We start from the raw sequence: 26,977 nt of genomic DNA on the forward strand, positions 1-26,977 counted from the left end.
AACTTGCGGTTACTTCACCTGTCCCCGGGCGAGCTCCCGCTGCCGGCTGGTGGAGCCAGCGCGTGCCGCGCACGTTGAACCCTAACGGTTCACTGCGCGCGAGGAGCTGACCGGGGAGCCAGGGCTGCCGGCGGCGCGGGGCCGGCTCGCCCTGCCGCCTGCCCAGCGGACATCCTTTCCCTCAGACCTCAGGCTGCGCACGGGCAGCCGCGGCGAGTCGGCCGCTGGGCGCAGCTTCCCCTCCCCTTCCATTCCATTCCTCCGAGCTGGCGGACTCCTGCGCCGCGGGGTGAACTCCGGAGAAGGGACGTTTCTGAGCGCCCTGCCTCTCCCCAGCCCCCGCTCCCCTCCGTGCCTCCTCCTCTGGTCACTGGGACTGATGAATTAATCATGATGTGGCTGCTGTTAATGCATTTATGTGGAGCGGGCTGTGCCACCGGCTCGAGGCGTAGCGCGGACGGGTGATGGAGTGAGGGGAGCGCTGGCCCCTTCGCTCCAGCTCGGAGCCGCCGCCGAGCCGCCGCCGCCAGCCACACGGAGCCGAGGCCGCGGCCGCACCGCCCTGCTCTCCATGGCTCCGGAGGAGGTAATGGGAGAGGAGGTAATGGGAGTTGGGATTCGCTCCCCGTCTCCCCAGCAGTCAGGGAAGGGGGCAGGGCTGGCGGGGGTGTGGAGGGGTACAGCGGCGCTGGCAGGGCAGTTTTAACTTGCAGGGTGGGGGGAGAGAAACCTGCGTGTTGGCTGTGGGGAGAGGGTCCTGAGGTTCCCCCAAACCCTGACCGTGCTTTCAAAATTGGTCGCTTGGCACCACTGTGCGGGAGCCAGGCTCACTTTTACCGCCGCTGACGCTGTCAAAAACGCTGTGGCTTCAGCAGTAACAACCGCGAGCGAGCTCCTTCCGCCGGGCTGCCGGGTCAGCCGCTCAGTGAGAGAAATTAAACGCTGTTAATCCATTAGCTTCATCTTCCCCGCTTACGCGAGAGTGAAGAAGACTTGCTAATTAATTTGCATACGAGGGAATGATCTCTGAAGGAAGGAAAAACCCCGTTGCACCTGCTCCGCCGAGACTTGTCAGCTGAATCTGGAGGAGAGCTATAAATCATGTAAAGTGTTCGCGGTGGAGTCGGCTTCTGAGAGCTGTAGGATTATGTATCCAAATGTTGAATTTATATTTCCCATTAGGAAAAGACTGAAACTCAGGTCAGATATAAACTACATCATTTCATTTAAAACTAAACTGTAGTTATTTATTGTAATTCTAGACGGGATTTTTTTTCTCTCTTGATTGAATAGAAAGTACTGTTAGAGCATGTAGTAATGATTTTACACATTATAGCTTGAAATCTCTTGCAGAGTTGGAAGTGGTTGTCAGTGTAAGGATGATGCTTTGGAATCACATATGTCCTGTTATTCTTGAAACACAGAAAAACTGAGAATAACCCGGCTGTTAAATTCTACTTTCAGTTTTTAGTCTGTACATGCCCATATTTTCTGAGATGCAGAATGGAGAAAACTTGGACTAGGGAGACCACAACTTCCATTGAAATGCTTGACCTTCTCAAATACAGCAACTAAAGTCTGCGTGATGTCTGCTTTGATTATTTCCGTCCTTTGAAAAAAAGAATTAATTTAAAAATGTGATAAGCTACTTCCAGGAATTTTGCTTACTGCCTCTAAGGGAATACTGTGATAGTTCTTGACACTTGTGTGTTAAATGAACTGAACTGGGAAGAACTACTGTTTGGTAAGATGTTTGTGTTTAGGAATATTTATTCCTGTGGCAGGTATTTTTTTATGGAATAGGAAATGATGGTTTTAGGTTGATAAGATCATGGTTTCACATTGTAGAAATTATTAATACTTTAGTTTTATGACATCAGTGAATGTACATATATTTGACGAGTTTTGTTACTGGCAAAACTACACTGAGGTTTTGTAATTTCATATGAAACTCATTGAGAGTAGGGTTAATTGCTTTAGTAGCCTAACATATTTTTGATACTATTGTAAATGGCAAATATTATAAAGTTCTTATGTTCCAATTGTGTAAAAATACTGCTTTCTGATTCGAAAGATGTGTATTATGGATGGAGCCTGTACATTGCCTTAAGTCATGTTATCAGAATGAGGGAATTGAGTTTTGTTCTTCAACAGCACATACGTGAATGATTGATTTACAGGTTTCGTAAGTTGTAAGCTTATTGTGTGTGTATGTGTGTGGCAAAAGAGGGCTATACTAGTAAAATGAACTAATAACCTAGAAATCTGTGAGGTAAGCAAGAACATATGAGCCGAGCTAACCACTCAGTATGCTTACTTTGAAAGCAGGCAGTAGCTTTCATATCACTGTTCTTAAAGCAACAAAAAAAAGCGAGCCAAAAATGAGGATAGGCTGGAAATAGACAAAAATTTAAAAGGAGACTAGTCAGAGGGAAAAGCAAAACATTTGAAATGGAGTGTTTCTGTCAAATCCAAGACTGCATGTCACCGTTGAACTCACATATACAGCTATTTATGACATTTAAGGTGGAAGCCTCAGTCTGGTCTGTAACAAACCAGTTAAAAGAGTTTCTGTTGAGGATTTGGTTTATCACAAAAAAAGAGATGATAGAGGTCAAATGAGAGTCAATAAAGGTGGACTTCATCCCTGAGCTTGGAATAAGAGAGCAATTTGTTTTCTTCTCTGATTCTTCTGTCTCTGAGTGGAAATGCTATCATGAACAACAGTCCCTGAACTGGCTAAAGTATACTAAGTGATGGACATTTATTGGTCTGAGATAGCACAGTAATAGAAATACTTTTTCTGTGTAACCAGCGTTGCTCTGGCCAGTGCTTTGGCTATGTAGGTTGTACAGTGATAGCATGGAAGTTCTGAAAAAATAGGGGTTTCTTGATGGGCATAACTTTGAAAGGATCTGAATGAAGAAGAGTTAGCTGTCTGCAACACTGCTTCATGTTCTCTTAATTCTGTACAAATACCTGTGTGGAGTATCTGTAGTCATGTGAATATGCTCTATTTTCTGTAGCTGTTTTGAATTACACACTGCCGTAAGAAAACTTTTAAACTGCTTGTTAAATGATTAACATAAAAGTATTATGTTATGAGGAATGCAGGTAGCTGTACTACCAAACAGAAGCTTAGGTGAAATTTTTGGATAGCAACATGAATATAGAAAAAATAGTGAGGCCTGTATGCATAGTAAAGTCAAATTCCTTTTTTGGCTGTTTATATAGTAAGCAGGAATCTATTAAAGACAAATATTTAATGAAGACCTAAAGAGGCAGTATCATTTCAGTATGTTTGCAGTGCACTGCTTTGTTTAGTTGCTGATTAAATCTTTTGATCTCAAGTAGAGCTTCCAGTCATCTGCTTTGATGCAATATTCCATAAAAGCATGTAAACTAGAGGGGTAAGGGTTTAAGTCTCAAGTCTGTTTTCTCTTAAAGATAAAAAATGTGTATAGTCCTCTCATAGTCCTCTCACAGACCCAGTTGAACTTTAGTGGGAATAGTGAGAACAAAAAAAATGGGAAGAGGTGGGGAGCTGAACAGGGAGCAGTTCTTCACCATAGTAATTTGTGCTGAAGAAAAGGCTTTTCTGAGCTGGGTAACAGTGCTAATCCCAGTCATAAAGTCACCAAGTCTGCTTAAAGCCAGTTAAATGCTTTGTCCTATTGCTCTTTTTGGAAAGATGTTTCAAACCCTCTGTCCTAATGTTTAGAACTTTCTTTGAACTTCCAACCTAAATATATTCTTTGATTCCTAATTTTTAATATCTCAGTATTGTTATTTCAAAACAACTCTTTCGTTGGTTTGTAGCCCTCAATAAATTACAAACATTGATCATGTGCCTGCCTTGGCTTTTTATGTGCTGGGATCAAACAAGCAGAGCAAGCACATTTTAATCTGTCTTGTAAAACAGAATAAATAGGAGGATACAGAGCTTAGTGGCGTGATTCTCCTGAATTCTGAATGTACTTCACCTGCCTCAAATACCTTGTACCTGATGTGTTTCCTCAGAGTCTTGAATAATAGTGCTAATGCTGCGCTTGGTCTACTGAAAATACTTTACCAGATAGTGGTGACGATCAAGCTTGTTTTATAGGTATGCCAGGTTGGCTTAACCTTCATGGAGTAAACTAGACATGGGTGTGTGATTTCTCTTTTCCTGTTGCTCTGAAATGGTAAAACACCATGTAGTCAGAGAAATTCTATTTGTAATCATGTGGCTTTGAAGAGTTGCTAAACATTTTCCCATTTCTAATATGCCTATCCAAATAGTCCTCCAGTTTCTTCTCTAAGTTAGTGAGAGCCTCCCAAGTATCAAGAGTGCTTCCTGTAACCATGTTTTATCAAAGCACCTCTACTTTTTACCAGGTTCAGAGATACGAAATGAGTCTGAAGAAGGATTTAAAATAAGTCCATTGAGTATGTCACTGTTAGTAAGTTTTATATCCACTTCATTTTTGTGTTATACTCCATCTTTTACAGCTCTAAATAATGTCTAGGTGATACCATATCGAATTCTTTACTGAAATCTGGAGATTGGACTCTGGGTCTCCTTTGCCTATATATTTCCTTTTAAAAGTCAGTTATTCCAGACTGATATGTCTCTTTAAAGTTATGTTGAAATTGTTCTGATTTTTGAAATTGTCCTACTTACTGTTAACTGAAAAAACAAAATTCCTTTTTCTCATACATGGAAGTCAGGATAACAATTGCCTGGGTCACCTGCTTCTCTCCTACCTAAGTGCCATGTTTTCTACTCCTTGGTATACTCTCCACTTTGATCCAGCCTTTTTTTTCTTTTTCCTACTCACTATTTAAAAGGAGTAGTACCCTTCAGATTTATGCTGATGATAGGTCCCTTGTAAATTCTCTACCCTGTGGCAAATCCATTAATAGTCCTGCAAGGAAGCATAATTTAATAGCTCAAAAGCCATTATACGTTAGCCATTGAGAACAGAGGACTGATCCAAGCGTTTTTAAAATTACTATTTATTTATTTAATTAATTATTAAGCAATTGTTTTTTTTTCTTAGGTCAGCTTTGTATCCCTACTGTTTATTTCTTACCCCATTCCACCCTTACAATTACTGTCCTTCTGTTCAGCTGCTTAGGTGGTGTTCTCTTGGGACTGAAAAAAAAGATTGAAGTGGAATATTGTGGGATTTTCATGATGACATGGCTAACACTTGAAAATTGAGTCATGGAATTGCCATTGAAAAGGTACTATAGAAGTGGAAAGTCGTAAATCTGTCTTAATAATTTAAAATTTACTTAGGTTATTCTGTTAAATTACAGACTGACCAATGTTTGTGATGAGTAAATTTGTTGAAATTATTTAAAGATACTGTAATTCTCTAGATGCCACTTTAAGAAGACAGCTAGTTTATGTGGCTCCACAGAAAAAAATTACGTCTTCCTGCTGAAAGGACTTTGAAGCCCTTTTTTCAGTTTTACATCCAAGGTTCCTTGACCTCAAAAGTGAAGCATCTCTTCAAGATTCTGTTTGGTTTTGTTGTTTGGGGTTTTTTTAACCATGCCAAGTGCAAGGTCCTACACTGGGGTCGGAGCAATCCCAGGCACAGCTACAGGTTGGGCAGAGAAGAGATTCAGAGCAGCCCTGTGGAGAAGGACTTGGGGGTGTTGGTTGATGAGAAAATGAACATGGGCCGGCTTCAGTGTGCGCTTGCAGCCCAGAAAGCCAACTGTATCCTGGGCTGCATCAAAAGGATCTTGACCAGCAGGTCAAAGGAGGTGATCCTGCCCCTCTACTCTGCTCTTGTGAGACCTCACCTGGAGTATTGTGTGCAGTTCTGGTGTCCTCAACATAAAAAGGACATGGAACTGTTGGAACAAGTCCAGAGGAGGGCCACGAGGATGATCAGGAGACTGGAGCACCTCCCATATGAAGACAGGCTGAGGAAGTTGGGGCTGTTCAGCCTGGAGAAGAGAAGGCTGTGTGGAGACCTCCTAGCAGCCTTCCAGTAGCTGAAGGGGGCCTATGGGGATGCCTGGGAGGGACTCTTCATTAGGGACTGTAGTGAAAGGACAAGGGGTAATGGGTTAAAACTTAAACAGGGGAAGTTTAGGTTGGATATAAGGAGGAAGTTCTTTCCTGTAAGGGTGTGGTGAGGCACTGGAATGGGTTGCCCAGGGAGGTTGTGAATGCTCCATCCCTGGCAGTGTTCAAGGTCAGGTTGGATGAAGCCTTGGGTGAGATGGTTTAGCGTGAGGTGTCCCTGCCCATGGCAGGGAGGTTGGAACTAGATGATCTTAAGGTCCTTTCCAGCCCTAACTATTCTATGATTCTATGTTTTTTTGTCTTTGTTGTTTTTGTTGGGTTGTGGGTTGTTTTTTTGTTGTTGTGGTTTTTTTGGTCTTTTTTTTCTTTTGCTTTTTTTTGGGGGGGAGGGTGTTTTATTTTTTCTGGGGTGTCTTTCGTTTTTAGACCTTTCTTGTATGTTAAAGCAGGTTCAGTCTAGTCCTTATTTGTTCTGGTATGTGTGAAACAAGTGGCAGTTAACAGAGCTTTATCAGTCTTACTGCTGTGTGGAAAGTTTTGAATGGAAACCAGAATTGACCAAAATCTCTTGCTAATGTTGCTGCAGGACTGCACCTCCATCTCTTGCCTGAAAGCTATTGCCCTTTCATGCATGTTTAGGAGCTTAGCCTTTCTAATTGTTTATGTAAGAACCTATTCTGTTCAAATATTGAAGAAATTTCTATACAGAAATAAAATGCAGTTAAGGCCCCTTGGCTAAAACTGACAAATAGACTGGGAAGTTTTTAAGCCTACAGAAGAAAGGTAGACCCTTCATGTTAATGAAATAGGTGTTTTTAATGGAAATGTGAAATGGAAAAGCTACTAAAGAGACATACATGCTGCAACGGCTTTTATAACTTGAGATGGAATAAGAATATTCCATTTTGCTAATTAAGTGTGGTTTTGAAATAAGTGTATTTTTTAAATGTTTCATTTAAAAATATATGGTATTTTGCATTAATCTTGTTGCATTTTGACATTGCAACTTTTTAAAAAACCTTTCACTATTGTTGATTTTGCTTAATCCCCAAAGCATAACAAGATTTCCATGGAAATATGATGCTATAGTATTACTCTTACTTTGTACTTCAAATATTTAATTGTAGATAAGAAAACAGAGTATGCCATGTATGATACATTGAAAATTCAGGATAGGATGTTACCTTTGTCATGCTAAATTGAAGTAGTTTGCCTTTATGTATGTAATGGAACTGCTTACCCAAAAGATCAAATGGATATGTAACCACAGAATCACAGAAGTGGAAAAGGTGGAGGCAATCTCTAGAGATCTCCCTGCTCAAAACAGGCAACCTGTTTCAGTGTTGGACAACACTTACATGAAAACTATTTTTTTATTGTGTTTAAATGGAATTTCTTGTATTTCTGTTGATGCCTTCTGCCTCTTGTCCTTTCACTGAGTGCTGCAGAACCAGGCTCTGTCTTCTATTCTCCCTCCCATCAGGTATTTACACATCAAGATAAGATCCCTCCCAAGCCTTCTCCATGCTAAATAATCCCAGTTCTTCCATCCTCTCTTCATATGACAGATACTCCAATCCCTTATCATCTCTGTGACCTTTTAATGGATGTGCACCAGTATGTCAATATCCTTCTTGTACCGGGGAGCCTAGAACTGAACACAGTACTTCATATGCAACCTTATTAGTCCTGAGGGGAAGGATCACTTCTCTCAGCTTGCTGCCAATGCTTTTGCTAGTGCAGCTCAAGAGAGTGTTGGCCTTCATTGTTCCAAGGGCACTTCACTGGCTCATGTTCAATTTCTTGTCCGCTAAGACCTCCCACATCTTTTTCTGCCCAGTTGCTTTCCATCTGGTTGGTCCCTAGCCTTTTACTAGTGCACAGGGTTATACTTCTCTGAGTGAGGAGTATGCACGTCATTTTGCTGAACTTTTTCTCCAGCCTGCTGAGGTCCTCTGAATGGCAGCCCAACTACTCCCAGTTTCATACGGTCTGTCAGCTTGCTGAGGGAGAACTTAGTCCCATTATTCAAGTCATTACTGAAAATGTTGAACAACATTGGCCCCAGGATCAACCCTTTGGGAAGCACTATTAGTACCTGGCCTCCACTTGAATTTTGTGGCATTCATCACAATCCTCTGAGCCCAGCAATTCCACCAGTTTTCATTTCCATACTTCATCACTAGTAATGTTCTATGACCAGGTTAATTAACCATCCTTCTGTGTTCTGATTTAGTAGCACTGGCACGTGTGTACACACAAACTAACTGATAGCTGTCCTTTTGTCTATGTTCTAGTGTATGAGTGTGAATTATCCAGACTATGTGTTTGACACAGGGAAGATAGTATTACTTTATACATTAGACAGACACTGCACTTTTTTGCATTAAATTTATTTCCCCTCCTCATTTTTGAGGGAGAATGACCCATTGATATCATTATAGCAATTTTGAAACGTGTAGTCGTGAAACTGATTGTAATATCCAAGTGAATTAATCCGGCAGTTGCTGAAGTTCATGGAGCCTGAATGGTCTTTCATTCATTTGAAGTAATTGTATACCTTATGTTACAAAATGCAAGGGTTTTTATATATGTATTTGCTTCAGATGGCAAAAAAAAAAAAAAGCACCTGTATTCCACGTTTCCTCTTGCTATGCCATACTCACCTGCTTTGCCAGCAGCAATGAGCAGAAGAGGCACTGGAATACTCTTGCTGTAAGCAATGCTTGAGATTTCTAGGATGATACTCAGTGCTCTGTTTAAGCTTGGTCTGGGACCAAGCTCTTTTGTCTGAGGAAAATTTTTTCAATATCGCTTGAACAGAAGGCATTTTCTGTTGGTTTATCAAGTCACTGGTGCATTTGCTTTTAGCTAAAAACCTGTATTTTCTTTGTGTGTGCATGCATATAAAAGTGAGGAAAAAGAAACTTTTCATCAAATTAAGGCTTTCCATTTACAGAATACTGCAAAAGGTAGTACTTAAAATACTGAGACTGCTGATTTTTTATTTTTTTTTTCTCCTTGAAATGAAGATACAGTGTCCTAGGGACACAGTGATGAGCCAAGTATACTTTCAGCTTAGTACCTTGACTCTGATTTTGAGAAGCAATCTAGTCTTTGCAGTTCGATTCTGAATTCATGTCCTGTAGGAACTCCATTAGAAAAATTGAAGAATTTTGTTTCTCTGTGTGATTAATGCTGAGGCATCTCAGGATACATCCAGAATTTGGGAAGAAATGGCCCTTTGCATCTAAGCTGCAGTGAACAGGTGGAAATCAGAAAAAGTGCTGATGGACACTTGTGCAAGTATGGAGCTCTAGCCTTTACCTTTATTTCCAAAATCTGTATAAGTGCATATGCTCATCATCTGTATTTCAGTAAAATAATTGCTTGTGTTTTTTCTTCTTTTTGCTGTTGTCTAAAATTTCCTGTTAACACTAAATCTGTTCAACTTGGCAACACTGAGCAAATCCTTTTCAACTGGTGCTATGAAAGGTGCAGAGATAATAGGTAAAATGTTACACATTATCTGCAGAACAATGGGTATTGTTTAGTATTTTTCCCTGCTATGATTCTATAGAGTTCTAACCAACCATTTTGTGTATTACATTGTCATGGTTTAGACCCAGATGGTAACTCAGCACTACATAGCTGTTCACTCACCCCCCACCTTTCCCCTCTCTGGGCAGAATGGAGAGAAGAATCAAAAGAATGTTAACCCCATGGGTTGAGATAAGAACAGTTTTATAACTAAAATAAAATATAGCATTAATGTAAAGAATACCGATAATAGTACTAATAATAGGAAACAACAAGAGAAAAAATGAAAGCAAAGACAAGTGATGCACAATACAGTTGCTCACCACTCGCCAACCAATACCCAGCCTGACCCAAGCAGTGATCTGGGCCTTCCAGGTGATTCTCCCCAGTTTATATGCTGGGCATGACATGCTGTGGTATAGAATACCCCTTTGGCTAGTTTGGGTCACATGTCCTATCTCTACTTCCCCCTGGCTCCTTGTACCCCTCCTCACTGGCAGAGCATGAGACTGGAAAGTCCTTGATCAGAGTAAGCATTACTTAGCAACAGCTAAAACATTGGTGCGTTACCAGCGTTATTCTCAGACTAAAGCTGAAACACAGCACTGCACTAGCTACTAGGAAGGAGAAACATAACTGCTGCTGGTGAAACCAGGACATACATTTAAGTATCTGCAAGTCTTACCTTTTTGTCATCTAAAAATTGTTTAAAGGGAAAGAAAATGCCGAATTAAACTTTGTATGAACTGCAAACAGAAAAATCCTTTATTTTTGCAGGGATTGACCACAGAATATGTATTCTAAGATTGTATTTATTTTCAATGGGATCTTAGTGGATATCTGAAAGAATCTGAAGCAAGATAATAGGAGATAGATTGTGTTGGTAAATGGCAAATTGTCAGTAGAGATACTGTTTTTTAAAGGTGAGTGAATAAAGTAAACCAAATACAGAGCACATCTTTTTAGTTTGTGGATGGAGCTACTTGTGTCCTTGTCATAATTTAACATTTATATAGTGCTTACTAGGTACAAAACTCTTTATAGATATTAATGATCTTCATTAAACCCTCTGAAGCACGTAGGTGATCTATAAATGAACAGTATAGGACCAATATATTTTAGACATAGAAGTCTGATAGGAGTTTGAATTTTGATACAGATTTGAAGTGTATGAAGGGCAGACTCTATCCCTTAATATCCAAAATCAGCTTTTACAAGTTATGCTTTCATTTTTAAGGAACAAAGTTACAGGGTTTCATTCTGAATACTTGAATAACATCACCTCTCTGATAATGGAGTATAGTCAGATGTAGTTTTTCCTGAATTAATGTGTTGGCTGCTACACAGAAAAATTATTTAAAGGTTCATACAGAACAGGTCTTTAATTTACGATGATTGTGTCAGCTGTAGCTTCAATTTTTCTGGAAAGGTGGTTACTCATGGAAAGCGGGAGCTTGTCTTTCCTGTCTCCACCCTCCTTGGTTGACAGACTTTCCCTACAGCAACCAGTTGATAGCAATCAGTTTGAGGACTATTTCTGTAAGGAAAACTTTCACAGCTTTAGTTCAACAGTAAGATTAAAAAGAAAGTAGCTGTCATCTATTTCCTGGTTAAAATCATAGCCACAGAAATGCTCTATTACTCAAATAAGCTGTGCATTTTATACAGTAAACAGACCTTATTATATGAAAGGCAGTCAAGACTTGCAAACAGTAGTTTGTACCATAAATACAAAAAAAAAATAAATCTTGACTGGAACTTCAGAATTTGCTGTTTATTGTTTCTAGATAAACTATTTAAGTCTTGCAATGTTTATTACAACATCTGTGTATCCTGGTACCTTGTCATGTTCGAAGGAAACACAGACAATTCTCCAGATAAAAAGAATTAATGTCTTACAACAGCCAGATTCTCGAGCATCTTCCAGACTTGCCTCACATTAATTCCCACACTGCTGTTTCACATTATACCATTTATAAAGGAAAGCACTGTCAAGTTTAAGATGGGAAATCATTTGCAATTGTCAACTTTGACATTTTCTAGTGATAGATTCCTGAAGTATGAAAATAAGCACTGAAGATTTTTTTTTCATTTCCCAGGTTGCAACAGTTGGACATGTGTTAGACATAATCCCCAAATATTAGGTTCTGTCAGTCTCAGGAATATTTGACTCTGCTTCCTTTGTACCACATGCTACCTTTAGTTTATTCTGTAAATAGCTCAATTTACTTGGGTGTATTTTGTTGGGGTTTTAAATTTATTTACGTGGTTTACAGAATTTCATTGTACAGCTTTGATTTTGTTCTGTACTATTAAATATTGAGTCTTCCAGGAGTTTTGATAACTTGTGCATCACTGATTTTCTAGCTGTGATATTTTCCCCATCCTATAGTAAATTAAAGAAATATCCTTACAATATGTAGACTTTTTTGTGCTTCTAGGGTTTTCTAAATTCGAAAATCTGACATGTGCACTGGAGAATGAAGAAGAAGAAAAGACTTGTTATTTTCATACTCTACTGCATTCTTATGTTAGCTCCAAGTTTCTGGATCCTAATGTAAGATCCATGCCTGTACATTGCAAAAAAGAAATCCTCAGAGATTAGGCCTCTTTAGCAGGTTAGAGAGCTGAATGTTTTTGTTGTTTTCACACTTCTTTTAATATCCACTCAGCAAAATTATGGAAATTTCAGACATTCATTTAAATGTTTGATGGCTGGCTTTTTATGTTTGTACTTTATCTCCTGTGTCCTGATAGCATAAACAGTGCCAGTGATAGAAAGCAGGCATTTCAAAACTAAATTTATCTTGAAATTGAGACTGTTATGGTAATTACATACAGAGTTTTAGAAAATCAAAATAATACAAATCTTCACTAAGGAGTCATTCCTCAAAGTCAGGTAACCAGGTATTCAGAAAAGAGCATTTTACCTTTTTTCTTTCAAACCCTTGTGTGGTCATATGCACAGAATATTGTGCTTTAATACTCCAAGGAATTGTTCTACTTGGTTTCTATAATGAAGCAGTTTCCTTTAATCAAATAGAAGCCAATAGAAATACAGAAGCATTGAACATAGCTCTATGTTGCCCGCTGGGAGGCAGTTAAATTTGTGCTAGCTTGCACTAGAAGGAAATGCTGTTAAAGTGTTTTGTTTTGTTTCTGTAAAAACTCTAATATTCAGTGTGTAAAATTTCCATTAAAAAAAAAGCCCCAACAATATTATATGTACTTATTGAGGCAATTTACTCTTAGGCCAGTTGTAGAATAATACTATACACGTTTTAACATGTTACTCCTGTACAAGATGATCATATTACTTTTGCTGTGGATAAACAACTGTGGGCTGCTCTGCTGTTTCTAATTTACTTTTTATGATCCTAGGTTATTCTCATTTATTAAATGGAAATAATAATTCACATACATGTTTGTGAGGAAGGACATAACTGTCTTAAATTGCAATTTGTTTTGATGGAGGTGATTTTGCATTTATCAATAAAAGATTCCTTGTTAAAAAGATTCAGAAAAAGAAAGTTAGGATTTCAGAGTAATTTTTAAAAATTATGAATCAAAACTAGCAGTTGTCTCTGCATATGGCTTCTTACATGTGCATCAGTATTTTGGCACACTCTCTGCCTGTGCAGTCGTGTGCTGTGGATGCTGATCCCATGAAATGTGTTGTTTGTGTGCAGTTAATAGCAACAGATACTTTATACTTTTTGTGATCATGAGATGATCAAATTCTCGATCCTCAGGACAGTGAGAAGAGCGTGCAGCAAGCTCACTGCCCTGGACTTCAAGAGAGCAGACTTCGGCCTCTTCAGGAACCTGCTTAGGAAGGTTCCATGGGATACAGCCCTAGAGGGCAGAGGGGCCCAAGACTGTTGGTGCATATTCAAGGATCACCTGCTACAAACTCAGGAGTGTTGCATCCCAACCAGAAGGAAGTGCAGCAGGAGGGCCTTGGATGGATAAGGAGCTCCTGAGGAAAATTCAAATGAAAAAAGAGGCTTATAAAAGGTGGAAGCAAGGACAGGTGGCCTGGGAAGAGTACAGGGATGTTGTCCGGGAAGTTAGGGACCAGGTTAGGAAAGCAAAGGCCCAGTTAGAATTAAACTTGGCTAGAGGTATTAAAGATAACAGGAAGGGATTCTACAGGTATGTAGCAAATAAAAGACAAACTACGGACAACATGGGCCCTCTCCAGAAGCTCTCAGGAGAACTGGCTACCCTGGATTTGAAGAAGGCTGAGGTTCTGAATTACTTTTTTGCCTCGGTCTTCACTGACAAAGGCTCTGACCAAACCACCCAAGTCTTGGAAAGCGGACGCAGAGACTGTGAGAATGAAGACCTTGGGCCCACTGTAGGAGAGGATCTGGTTCGAGGCCATCTTAAAAATCTGAATGTGCACAAGTCCATGGGTCCTGATGAAATCCATCCGTGGGTCCTGAAGGAGCTGGAGAATGAAGTTGCTAAGCCGCTGGCCATCATATTTGAGAAATCGTGGCAGTCAGGTGAAGTTCCTGACGACTGGAAAAAGGGAAATATAACCCCCATTTTCAGGAAGGGGAAAATGGATGACCCAGGGAATTACAGACCAGTCAGTCTCACCTCTGTGCCTGGCAAAATCTTGGAGCAGATTCTCCTGGGTGGCATGCTAAGGCATATGAAAAACAACAAGGTGCTTGGTGACAGCCAGCATGGCTTCACTAAGGGGAAATCCTGCCTGACCAATTTGGTGGCCTTCTATGATGGGGCTATGGAACTGATGGACAGGGGTAGAGCAGTTGATGTCATCTACCTGGACTTGTGCAAAGCGTTCGACACTGTCCCACACAACATCCTTGTCTCTAAATTGGTGAGGCATCAATTTGATGGATGGACCACTTGGTGGATAAAGAACTGGCTGGATGGCCGCACACAAAGAGTTGTGGTCAATGGCTCAATGTCCGGCTGGAGACCAGTAATGAGTGGTGTCCCTCAGGGATCAGTGTTGGGACCGGTCTTGTTCAACATCTTTGTCGCTGACATGGACAGTGGGATTGAGTGTGCCCCCAGCAAGTTTGCCAATGACACCAAGCTGTGTGGTTTGGTTGATATGCTGGAGGGAAGGGATGCCATCCAGAGGGACCTTGACATGCTTCTTAGGTGGGCTGATGCCAACCTTATGAAGTTTAACCATGCCAAGTGCAAGGTCCTACACCTGGGTCGGAGCGATCCCCGGCACAGCTACAGGTTGGGCAGAGAAGAGATTCAGAGCAGCCCTGTGGAGAAGGACTTGGGGGTGTTGGTTGATGAGAAAATGAACATGAGCCGGCTTCAGTGTGTGCTCGCAGTCCAGAAAGCCAACCGTATCCTGGGCTGCATCAAAAGGAACATGACCAGCAGGTCGAAGGAGGTGATCCTGCCCCTCTACTCTGCTCTTGTGAGACCTCACCTGGAGTATTGTGTGCAGTTCTGGTGTCCTCAACATAAAAAGGACATGGAACTGTTGGAACAAGTCCAGAGGAGGGCCATGAGGATGATCAGGGGACTGGAGCACCTCCTGTATGAAAACAGGCTGAGGAAGTTGGGGCTGTTCAGCCTGGAGAAGAGAAGGCTGCGTGGAGACCTGTCCTGGGTTCAGCAGTAACAGTCATTTTTCTCCTTCTTGGTAGCTGGTGCAGTGCAGTTTTGACTTTCGGCTCAGGAACAGAGCTGATAACACGGATGTTTTGGTTTGGCCAAGGACTTTGTGAGCCTCATGCTCTGCCAGGGAGGAGGGGAGGCCGGGAGGAAGCAGAGACAGGACACCTGACCCAAGCTAGCCAAAGAGGTATTCCATACCACAGCACGTCATGCCCAGGATGTAACTGGGAGTTACCCAGAAGGGCTAGTTGACTGCAGGGTTCGAGGAGGTATTGGTTGGTGCTTGGTCGGGCTGTGAGGGGCGAGTTATCGGTCGGGTGGTGCTGAGGTGTTGTATTCTCTTCCCTTGTTATTTCCTTTATCATTATTATCATTGGTGGTAGTAGTAGTGGTCTGTGTTATACCTTAGTTACTAAACTGTTCTTATCTCAACCCGTGGGAGTTGCATTCTTTTCGATTCTCCTCTCTGTCCCTCCAGGAGCAGGGGGAGGGCAAGAAAGGGGGGGAAGTGAGTTGCCTGACTGGGTTTAAACCATGACAAGACCTCATAGCAGCCTTCCAGTATCTGAAGGGGGGCTATAGGGATGCTGGGGAGGGACTCTTCATTAGGGACTGCAGTGACAGCACAAGGGGTAATGGGTTAAAACTTAAACAGGGGAAGTTTAGATTGGATATAAGAAGGAAATTCTTTACTGTAAGGGTGGTGAGGCGCTGGAATGGGTTGCCCACAGAAGTTGTGAATGCTCCATCCCTGGTGGTGTTCAAGGCCAGGTTGGACAGAGCCTTGGGTGACCTGATTTAGTGTGAGGTGTCCCTGCCCATGGCAAGGGGGGTTGGAACTGCATGATCTTAAGGTCCCTTCCAACCCTAACTATTCTATGATTCTATGATTCTATAAACTTTGATTTTTTTTTTATTTTAAACATAATTATTATCCTCATTTTTTTTATAATCTCATTATCATTAATTTTTTTTTACCAGATGGAACAACCAAAGCATATAGTGAGTTGTGACATAGGAAGCTTTGGGTAAGACTAAGAATAAAGTTTTGGTTTTGTAGCTATTAAATGAGAGATGTTCAGTATGGGTCTTTATTGAATACTAAGTCTCAAATATAGTGGTTTATATCTACTGCAGTGTGTAATTGAGTTGAGCTTATTTTTACTACTTAAAAAAGTGGAATAATTTCTTCAGAATTCTTCAGAACACAAAATTCTACCTTCCCCTTAGCTAAGTCTCCAAGTATAAAATATCTTCATCTTGAGCTCTTAATGTCTAACTTACCCTAATTTTGATGCCGAGTAAATACCAACTTAGCTTTAATACATTAATACGTTAATATAGTCCATATATTCAACTAACAGTTGAGACATTTTTTTTTTTTTTTTTAAAACCCATGTCGGATCAGGGCTGGCATAGGGAAAAATTTTGATTGCTTTGATATTTGGGTCGTGATAGTGAAAAAAAGGCTTCTGACTTTGCAAATTATGCTAAACTAAGAGAAACAACACAATTACATTTTGCACAAAAGAATTTACATTAGTTAAGCATTCAGGTTAATAACTGTCAGATGTAGTTAAATGCAAATATGCAATGTTACTCTGGGGCAAGAAGCAAATTGAGGGTATCTACTGAATGGAAAGATCTTGGAATTTGATGACCAGCAGAGTTATAGAAGGATCTGTTAGAAGAATACCTGGTGTATAAAGTTTTGTTTCAGTACAGCTGTATTGTAGCTGGGGGAAGAAAGAAAAGGGAGAGTTATATACCTTAATAAGTTGAAGTCATAGAAGTTTGTTAACTCATACATACATGCGGACATTCAAAGTTAAACTGAACTAAGCATTTTTATATTAATCATATTAAGTCAATATGTATATAACACTTGTTCCTTGCCTCCATTCAGTGTATTTCACTGAATGGCCATTTTATTTCTTAAGAAATATGTGTACACATATATTTTAGATTTAATTTGGTTTCATATTCCTGAGTTTTCTTATGCTGATGTGACCTGAGATCTAATCTGGCAAATTAAGGTGTACTCTGTGTGTTTGTTTGACAATAGTTACTTCATGTGCTTAAGTCATAGGTTCACATTACCTCCAGTGAAAACACAGGTTAAAAATACTGTTGTACCTTCTTGCCAAATAGTGGACTTAACCTGCTGTACGTGAAGCTGTTATTTTGAAGAGGATAATAGAAAGTAAACAATATAATAGAAAAAGTGATGTACTATTCTTTCTGGGGGGAGCAAGAATATGAAACATGTTGAACAACAGGGTGGAAAGAGAGGGGTCCATATTTTAATGGAGTCTAGGAAAATGGAATGTCTGGGATTAATCTGGTGATAAATTAGGTTTTCCCGCTCTCATAGTCTGTGCTCACTGGACTTATTAATATGTGGTAATACACTCTCTCCATATGGCACCAGTATGAAAAAAGGACTGTCTTTGCCTGCAGAGCGCAGTGCCATCCATTTTCCAGCCCACCTCTCTTACAGTCCAAAAAGTAATTGCACATTACACTCCATTTCTAAATATGATCTTCTTTCCCCTTCATCAGATTCAGCATTTGCTGGAGAAGGCACAAGAACTGAGTCTGTTTTCCGTGTACTTCGTGTGACTTTATTGGTGATTCAGAAAAATGGGCTCAGATTGGCTGTCAGTGAAAAAGCTCAGCTTTCTGCTGTGAATAATCAACAGTTGGCCAGCAGCTGTGTGTGGAAGGGCTCAACAGTAGAGTCTTGTTGTGGAAAGCTAGTGTTTTATCATCCATATAATTGGTGTCTGAAATCCATCTGCAGCCATGTGTCAACAGATAGCTGAGGTTAGAAATTAACAGCCTCTAGCAGTAATAGCCAATTCTGGAGAAAACATAGGTGTTATAAGAATATGATAATACTATAGCTGATGTTAAACCAGCATTAGAAGTCAGAGGGAAGGACAGAAACTCAAGCCAAGGTTTTATTCCTGGAACGCTGGCCAAATTCTAGCTTAAATATATGCTGTCTGCCTATCCTAACTTATTGCTGTCTTACTTTCAGGCTGGTGTAGCATGAAGGAAAGAAATTGTAAAATGTCCATGGTGCAAAGGACTAATTTTAATTCTGGCATTATAAAATCTGAGACACCTAATATTAACCTTATGAAGTTAATCTTGCATGCCCCCATACACAGTTCTTTAACATTAGAAACTGGGGCAGTGGCAGGGGGTGGCTGTGGTAGGTGCTGGTCTTTTTACCTGTTCTTTATTTGTGGTCATCTTAACTGAATTCTGTGTTCAGTCATTTCTGAGGCTACTGTAAAGAAGTAAAATTTGTTTGGCTTGGAATTCTTGCTCTTTGCTTGTAAGTAGCCAGTTTCCTTTTATCCCTCTCTCTTCTGTTGAGGTTGGTTTGGGGGTTTTGGGGATTTTTTTTGGTTGGTTGTTTTTGGGGTGTTTTTTCTTTTGTGTGTCTGTGTGTTGGGGTTTTGTTTATTTTTTATTATTTTTGTTTTGTTTTTTGATTATTTTCCCGAGCTTGGTGAATGTTGTTTCATGGAAGACACCTTGCATGTCCTGTCACCCTGCCATTCTAATTCTTAAACTGAAACCTTTGGTTTTATGTTTTTATATATCATCTCTGTGTATATGCTGTCTTTCCCCTCTGTTTGTCAGAAAGATTAATGTGAGAGTAGTATATTACCATAGCATGGCGCAGGATTGTATTAGCTAGTTCTTGTCTCACTAGAAAGGATCCCTATTCTTTTATTGTATGTTTTGTTTGAATTTGTTGACAGTATGAGTAGAATTCCACTGAAGGAAAAAATTGTCTCTTTGGAAAGCTAACAAAGGAACATTTCCATATAACAGAAGTGTCACAGAAGAGTGGTCATTGTTTTCATTGTTTGCACCTTTAGACTTAAAGAGCCAGAATTGATCCAGTCATAGTGCAATTTTTGGATACTACAGTCACAGTAGTTGAGAGTACATGCACAAGTGGACAGACAGAAAAATAGTAAATTACATTAGTATTTAGGGGTATATACTGTTCGAATTCTGAGCTGGAGAAGCCTGGGTCCCTATTTTTCACACTTAGGTAGAATGACAGAATAATTTAACCTCTATTTGTGAGAGTGCTAACTGAAGCTGGTGAGCCACAGTCTTTCTTTTAAGAAGCACTGAAATAAAGGTATGTCGCTCAGTAAAAAAAACAGTGGATCTAGCTGATGGGTTTTGCTGAGTAATTCTTAGGAGAAATGAGGGAATGACGGAAAGGTGAAAATGAGGCAAATACTCATGACCTTGTGTAAATACTTGAAGTGTGAATTCAGACACTGCTTTGTGAGAGCTCTTTAGATGGAATAGTAGATGAAGATGAATAGTAAAGAACAGAAAAAAATTGCTGCCTGTGTTTTGTTGTGCTAAGTGGAACTTAAACACTCTCTGTAAATAAGCAAGATTGCATCAGACACCAAATTCCATCATCTGTTTCTTTCCTTAATCAGAAGAAAACTTGAGAACACTGTACTTTTATGTAGCTGTTTAAGTCAACTGTAGTTGAGCTGATTCCATCTTTTCCTGCTACAATAAATAAGATAAGGATTGAGAAAATAGGTTCATCATTCTTTGAAGCATTCCATCTCTGATCTAAGTAACTGCCAGGGGATCTCTAGAGAACTTCTTATGTTTCTTTAGAACACCGGGAGCACTTTAGTCTATTAGGGAAGCAGTTATGAAGTCCACACAGTGCATTCTAACTCACTTTTGAAAGATTTGCACCTGCTTCAGTTGAAATTTCAGAGAAGCCAGTTTAGGTATTGGATGCGGGAAGGACTGAACATGCCTCTTGCATTAACACAACTATTCAGTAATAAAGAGTTATAATTCTCAAAAAAATCCCTTAGTCAAGTTGAAACTAGGAAGATATTTATTCTTCCAGAATGGGATGTTGGGTTTTTATGTTTACACAAACTTAGCTAATTTTGAAGGTGTAGGTAATACAGCAGTACAGCACAGGTATTGAGCAGAATAATGATCTGTGTCTACTAAAAGTGTTGTTTCCTGTACTATTTTGACTTCTAGTGTATGTATGGGTGCTTAAAACTTGTTAATGTAACTTGCATTTAACATCTATTTTTCTTACTTGCCTCTGCTTTAAGACTATTTTCCTACTTCTGTGCAGTTCTTATGGGAGTGTGATAATTGTGTCCATATTGTGTGTATTTCCAGCACATAGACATTGGGTGTTCTGATTGCATTTTTTTTGTTTAACAGTGGTAGAGCTAGCTCAGACCTTACTCAGTTCCTTAAAAATGAATTGTGAATATTTCTGTCATAGATTAGTCTCATAGTAAAAGTCTTTTCCTTATATGTGATCAGAATTTCTCATGATTCAGCTTACATCTGTTATCTTGTCTCCTCCAAGCATGCAACACAATAAAGAGCCTGCGCTGTTGCGATGAGCTCCTTTTTTGTTAATAGTAGCATTATAGATACCTCACTTGTAAGGTTGAATTCATTTTTTTGTGATTCTGCTACCAAAAAGGTGTTGGAGGCAATTCATCCCACATGTCTAATCTTCTCTGTCATAGATGTGGGTACTCGAAGAGAAGGTTTAGAAAGAACTTATCAATGTTTATAAGTATGAATTGGAGAGTGCAAAGATGAACCCATACTGTACTCACTGATGCTCAGCAGGAGAACTAAGACACAGTGGGCATAAAATGAAACACATAAGAAAACAGTTTTTTATTCTGAGGAAAGTCTGGAATGGGAGGGTTTGAAGGTTTTTATTATTTGGAAAAAAAATCAAGTAATCTCATATAGATAAGTAAGCTTTCCATTATGATAAAGAGATGAGATGCAAGTTAATGGAAGCCAGCTGAACAATAGCTAAAATACTCTTGGAAGAAACCAATTTTTTTTAACCATATATTCTTAATTAATTGCCTTTTATTCAAATCCATATGTGTATTGAAATTAGAATAAAAGATCTTGATGTTATTGTTTCCTTCTGTGAATGCACTAGGTCTAATTACTTCAGTAGCATTAAACATTTCAGTAAAACTTGTGGGTTATGTCTCCAATCAGTTCCTATTGTTCCAGTAGGAAAAAAAGTATTCTGAGCCATCATATAACCAAAAATTATTCTTGTTCTTTTATGTATCTCTCAGATTTTTATATAGTAAGAAAGGAAAGTAGAATTTTATTGTTATAAACAAAACAAACTTTTCTCTTTTTTTAAACCATTCAATTTCAGACCAAACTAAATATTCCACAGAATAAAGAAATTTGAAAATACAGTCAAATTTTTAGAAGCATTTTAAGATTTATGGCTTGTAATTGGAGATATTCAGAATTAAAGATTAATTGCTAAATTGCAAAATTAGTGTTTATTGAAGGATTGCCAGATATTTCTAAGATGGTATTTAACTCCTTTATTTACAGACAAGAGTGTATCCTGAAGTATCAACATTCTGTGCTACTATTACTACTGTGATTCAGAACTAATGAACTAATTTATCTAGAAGGAAGGTTTCTGGAAGAATGAAGCCAGTGCTTTTGTTGTACATAGACCATCCTTCCATGTTACCTTAATCAGCTAGAGCTCAAGCACAGAGAGCAGGGCCATGAGGATGATCAGGGGACTGGAGCACCTCCTGTGTGAAGACAGGCTGAAAAAGTTGGGGCTGTTCAGCCTGGAGAAGAGAAGGCTGCATGGAGACCTCATAGCAGCCTTCCAGTATCTGAAGGGGGCTTATAGGGATACTGGGGAGGGACTCTTCATTAGGGACTGTAGTGATAGGACAAGGGGTAACAGGTTCAAACTTAAACAAGGGAAGTTTAGATTGGATATAAGGAGGAAGTTCTTTAAGGGTGGTGAGGCACTGGAATGGATTGCCCAGGGAAGTTATGAATGCTCCATCCCTGTTGGTGTTCAGGGCCAGGTTGGACAGAGCCTTGCATGACCTGATCTAGTGTGAGGTGTCCCTGCCCTGTCCATGGCAGAGGAGTTGGAACTGGATGATCTTAAGGTCCTTTCCAACCCTAACTATTCTATGGTTCTATGATTCTGTGATTCTGTGTGTCACCTGTGATTGACTCCTGTGCAACACAAAGCATGAGATGTAAAGGAAATAAACTACAGTATAGAAGCAAGCATCAGAATTAAAACCTGACCACAGGGAAGATGTTTGTACTTGTTTCACTCTGTACACAAGCCATAGATGCCAGCAGTGAGTAAGGTGTACAGACGTCTTTTTTTTCCCAAGAAGTTGTTTCTAATTCATTTGGTGGTATTAGTCATTTCTTAATTCACTTGAACATCAGAATTCATTGCAGACATCTTATAATCTGAATCAACATGAACACTTCAGGGCATAGGACATCCACAATTTCTCTGGGCAACCTGTTCCAGTGTCTCACCAACCTCAGTTTTACTGGAAATTGTGAAAATGAGATATTATACATATCAACAGCCTACATTATATTTCAAGTATGAAACTCATGGTCGGAAGGGTCTAACTTCTAGGGTTCAGTTGCTAAAAGATGCATCAGTATCTGTATCTATAGTAGAGTGATTTGATTTAAAAAAAAAGTGTAAACAATCTTTGAACAAGGAGAAGTCTGGCTCAGAAGCATCTGCTACTATCAAGTTTCCTCTTTCAGCCATGAAAGAGATAATCATGCTCTGAGATAAAAGATTGCCTTTGGATTTTAGAAACATATTTTCGTTGAAAGTGAATTTTTACTCTTCTCTTATTATTTCTCTGTGGTGACTGTAAGGTAAGGAGTTTTCCTGTACTGATAAGCTTTGCTAGGAAATCACTTGATGATGATTTCACTTATTAAATTTTGAAGCTTTGATATTCTGGGCATTAAATGTAAATGAGGTTTTATTCAGGCTTTTTGGTTTTGATGCATTTCCCAGAAAATCAACTGCAAATACAAATCAATGTACTCAGGATTAGAGATAGATGTATAAATGGAGGTAGATGTTCTTGAGGAAATGTCTTTAACCTAAACTTGAATTTTTGGTTTTCTAAAATGTTTTTTGAAACATCATTAATTATTTCTTCAAACAGAGGAGAAAAAGGTACCCTCTTCCTCCCCCTCCCCCCCAAGCCACTGTCATAGGAGCACCATTAACATATTTTTTTCAATATTGTTTTGTGAAAATATTTTTAGAAACTTTATAAACACATTTAAACTCTCTCCAGATGTCATTAACTGTTTTTTACATTGTAGGATTTATTTTCAGGAAAACTGAAGCAAAATATACATATACAGCAATATTACAGATGTATGCTGCTTCCTATGGACACTGTGTAAAATTTTACCTGATTGTCTTGTTTCAAATAGATTGTAAAAAATATTTTTTTACATTTTATATTGGCTTGGGTTTAGTTTGCCCCTCTTTTCCTCTGATTATCTTTTTGGGACACTGGGTATGGCTTCAAGCAACGCCTTTTCTGCATTTGCTAATTGATAACACAGCAATGAAACTGAAAATGCATTTCTTAAAATGAAAAATCAAAAAGGACAGTGTAGGGCACAGATGTAGCATAGCATACAGTATTACAGGGGACCTGCTAGCTGCTGATATTTATGTGTTTGAGCAGTTGGTGGTACTTAAAACTGACATGACACATTGAGATTCATCAGTTTGACAACAGTCCCACAGTCCATGCTGTCAGATAACAGACACACTGATAAAGTCTACTTTGGAATGAAGTGCTGTAGCTGTAATTGTGACAGATCGTGATCCCTACCACTTCTACAAGCAAATAAATATATAAACTTCCTGTTATACACCTTTTAATAGCCTAAATGTAATGCAGTTAAGCTCTTTTTCATTGTCTGATAAATATAAATGTAAAACTGTATTGGTTTTGAAATCTTGCTTTTTCTTCTTTAATCTGTTCTTCGGAAGAATGAGCTACATTAAAAGTGTTCCAAGGACCTTTAACGAATGTGGGAGTATTTTGAGCTGTTTCACTTGGTGGTCTGTTTTGAAACAATACATGCACAAAGTCAACAGTTTGTAACTTCAGGCAAGGGACTAATTTTGAATAGAGACTTCACTGCTAGATTTAGTAGTATCAGCAGTGGTAAAGAACAGTGCATGATTTTTTCAATAAACAAAGGTACCCTGGAGATACTCCACAATAATCTTTTATTTATGTTTGTATATATATGCACTTATATATACACCTTCACTTGCCAACTTTCAAATTATAGTTGATGAATAAATACATCCCTTTTACTACTGAAGCAAAAGTAGGCTTTTTACTTTGAAGTATTTTTAAATGGCTTACTGCAGGGCTATTTAGAAGTTTACATATTTTAGATGTGAAATTTTACCAGGTATGCTTTAATTGCATGTTCTTCAATCCCAATTTCCTTTTTTTTGTTGTTGTTTCCTCCCATCTATGGTGACCTATACAGATACTGCTGTGGCACAACACTGCTCTTAAGATAGTTATTATAACCATCTTAATAGTTAAGTAACACAAGTCAGTATTTTCAATAGAATCCTAAATCACACCTGTAACTCCTGTTTTTTTTGAAGCCCTGAAGATGTGTCACAGGATAGATTATATATATTATAGTTATTATTACTGGTTATCCATATTGCACACTGTTAGAATTGTAGATTACTATACTTTTAACTAGTCGGCTGTAAAGGTTTTTCAGCTGTTCTAAGAGACTTCTGATGTTTTTACCACTTCTCATTACTTTGATCTCATTACATACATGTGATTACATACTAATAACTTGTTTTCTGAAATTCTTGCTGCTGTGTAATTGTTTCTAAGTGCATCAAAGAAGAGAATGAAATTGATATTCTTATAACTTAATTAAAATTTTGGTTTACTACAGAATACTAAGCATAATTTTCATGATCAGATGGTGATATGAAGCTTTTTATTGAGCTTCAGAAAAGAATGCACACAATTTAAATTTACAATTCTTTCCTTAAGCTTATCTGTTTGCTTAAATGTCTCGATATTCAATAACTTTTCCATACTGTATTCACAAATGTGTCAGTTTTAATGGGAAATATTCACAGTATCTGTGGATAGGTACACTTCCTCTCATTCTGGACTGAGGTCAAATGAAGTAAATCCCTGTGTCCAAGCATAGATCATGGAAGTCATTAAGTTTTTATATAAAGATGCAAATACAGTTTGCTCCCCCAAGGGAGGAGGCTTCCTGTGTGTGCACTCAGGAGTTCACACATGTAGTAGCTCTGATATAGGGTATATTGAAGCTGTTGTTGATGCAGTTTACCACTTAATGTCAGCATACATGGCAACTTCATGTATATCTGCTAACATTATTATTATTGTAGCTCTTACATTAGCTCTTAGGGGGTTGTTTTGTTTATAAACTGTATTTTATGCTAGTAGAGTATGTCAGTTTTCAACAAGCCCAGATGTAGACTGGAAGTGTAATCCCGTGCTTTCTCCAGAGATAATGCTCTCTGAGAGTTACACAAAAACAATTCTTGAATGACTGAAAGTGAGGAATTTTGTAGTTTTTCAGAAAATACATGTGCTTTTATGCACATTATTAATACTTATTGTTTTTTACCTGGCTGTATTTAATTTTTCATTTTATGGAAGTGCTCTGGAAATGTTCCATAGGTAAACAAATGCCAGCAATGCCATGTCTTCAGGGTAGGTGGAGAAGAAGATTTAAATTCAAACCACAGTTTGGTTGTATATAAGTATATGGCTAAATAATAACTTCCAGTAAAGACTCCTTCCATTTAATTATATGCAGTTCCGGAATATTTGAGAACACCTATAGTGACCATTAGTAGTGTCCAAGTTAGCCCATGTTGAGCACCTGGCACTCCTTTGTAAATAGTGTTTGGTATATTAGTTTTTGGATTTAATCTTGTGGAGGTCAGATGATCTAAACTTCTTAAAGCTTCCTGTTCTGCTTCTTTCAGGGAAAATTTAGAGAAAGAGAGGGTGGTTTGTTTTTTGGTTTGGTTTGGTTTTTTTTTTTCACTATGTTCCTGCAACCATTTGTTCTTTTTAATTTAGTTTTATGCAAGGAAGTTCTCACTCAGGGCAAAGCTAGCTTTACACAAAACACAGTGCTTCTTTCTCACATCCTCATGAAAAGGTGTTAGATTTTTGCACAGAGATTACATTCCTTTGTGCAACAGTCCCAAACAGAAGTATTAAATTTAACTGGTAGCTTTCTTGTGACCTTTTTTATTGATACTTTTTTTAAAAAACATGGTTAGTAATATACTGATATTTAATAAGTGGCAGTTGATGTTGCAGGGAGCTCAAACGCTTTTTGTTCCTTGTTCTCTGATACAAGAAATCATGTGTGAGGATACTGATTGACAGCACTGCTCGCTACGACATTTTCTAATTTGCTTTGGTCTGTGGTGTAGTTTAGGTGGATATTCAGATATTTCATCAGGATGCAGCCACAATACCTTGGTTTAAGGAAATTAGCTTCTTCCATTTTTCTATTTTTGGATCATTTTATGTTTACCTGTTTCAACATACATTTCACAGAGGATGTGAGGATGGAGGCGCAGACCCAGAGGTAGAGTGCAAGGTGGATCATTTATTGAAAAGATTACATGATATTTATATGCTTCCAAGCAATTAGCAAAGCACATCTGTGTTTGCCTTGCAGTTACCTCAGGTGAAAGGTCTATCTGATTTTCTTACCAACATCCTCTTTCCAGTTCCGACGTCCTTGTTCCTTGCCAGTTCCAACATCTTCCAAGTACCAGTCAGGGACAGGTCACTCTTAATTGCCAGCTGT

General features: G+C 38.9%; 1 protein-coding gene across 2 annotated transcripts in view; it reads left to right on the forward strand.

Moving 5' to 3' along the window:
• The first annotated feature begins 245 nt into the window (after positions 1 to 245).
• Positions 246 to 26,977, forward strand: part of LOC134159445 (heparan sulfate glucosamine 3-O-sulfotransferase 1-like) — a 62,550-nt gene continuing 35,818 nt past the window's right edge. Inside the window, exon 1 of one of the 2 annotated variants that reach the window (XM_062610367.1) lies at positions 246 to 586. The gene's annotated coding sequence lies outside the window, so the exon portion shown is untranslated. The other variant, XM_062610368.1, reaches the window with a different exon arrangement.

This window comes from Pezoporus occidentalis, unplaced genomic scaffold (assembly GCF_034315485.1).
Source record: "Pezoporus occidentalis ecotype Australia unplaced genomic scaffold, CSIRO_AGI_Poc_V1 ctg147, whole genome shotgun sequence".
Classification (NCBI taxonomy): domain Eukaryota; kingdom Metazoa; phylum Chordata; class Aves; order Psittaciformes; family Psittacidae; genus Pezoporus; species Pezoporus occidentalis.